The following is a 1,202-nucleotide window of genomic DNA, read 5'->3' as shown; positions in this document are numbered from 1 at the left end:
GCGAAGCCGCTGCTCCAACGCGGCCCTCGTGTTCTCGCGGTCCTGCTCCGCCGACGACTTCGCAGCAGCAGTGGCCTCCAGCTGGCTCGCCAGCTCCGCAGCGCGCTCCTCGGATTCGCGAAGCTGCTGCTCAAGGCTGGTTAGCCGCTCGGAGGCGCTTTCACGTGCGTTTTGGGAAGTAGAGGCTGCGGCATCAAGTTCGGCTGCAGCGGCTTCGTCACGCTCTGCAAGCGCACGCTCGCGGAGTGCGTCCTCCCACTCGGTTGCGAGCTCCAGGAGCGTTTGCAGGTGAAACACAGCAGCGTGGTAGCGCGCCTCCATCTCCTGCGCGGCGCACAGCGCCACGTCTCGCGCGAGCTCGGTTTCCCCGTACTCGTACTGAATACGCTGCAAGTCGCGTGTAAGCCGCTCGCGGTCGGTCACAACCTGTGATAGCTGCGTACGCTCAGACTGAAGCTCTGTTAGCTGCTGCAGCAGCTGGTCCCTTTCCGCGGCTGTCCGCTCAGAGCTCTCGAGCGCTTCCTGCAGCTTTCTCTGGTGCGTCTGCAATGCGTCCAGAGCCACCTCGCGCTCGCGCTGCTCACGCTCCAGCTGCGCCACGGTCGACTCCAGCTTCTCGCGCTCGCTTGCTATCTCGGCGTCTTTGCGTCGCCGAACCTTCGAGAGCGCGGCGTCCTTCTTCGCCATCTCTTTCAGCAGCTCGCGCTCCTTGCGCGCCTGCTCTTCCTTCAGCCGCAGGTTCAGCGCCTGCATCTCGTCCTGCAAGCGCACGCTCGCGGAGTGCGTCCTCCCACTCGGTTGCGAGCTCCAGGAGCGTTTGCAGGTGAAACACAGCAGCGTGGTAGCGCGCCTCCATCTCCTGCGCGGCGCACAGCGCCACGTCTCGCGCGAGCTCGGTTTCCCCGTACTCGTACTGAATACGCTGCAAGTCGCGTGTAAGCCGCTCGCGGTCGGTCACAACCTGTGATAGCTGCGTACGCTCAGACTGAAGCTCTGTTAGCTGCTGCAGCAGCTGGTCCCTTTCCGCGGCTGTCCGCTCAGAGCTCTCGAGCGCTTCCTGCAGCTTTCTCTGGTGCGTCTGCAATGCGTCCAGAGCCACCTCGCGCTCGCGCTGCTCACGCTCCAGCTGCGCCACGGTCGACTCCAGCTTCTCGCGCTCGCTTGCTATCTCGGCGTCTTTGCGTCGCCGAACCTTCGAGAGC

The sequence above is a fragment of the Leishmania donovani genome, chromosome 14, assembly GCF_000227135.1.
Source record: "Leishmania donovani BPK282A1 complete genome, chromosome 14".
NCBI lineage: Eukaryota > Euglenozoa > Kinetoplastea > Trypanosomatida > Trypanosomatidae > Leishmania > Leishmania donovani.
The sequence above is the reverse complement of the archived record's forward strand: the minus strand, read 5'-3'. Positions refer to the sequence as shown.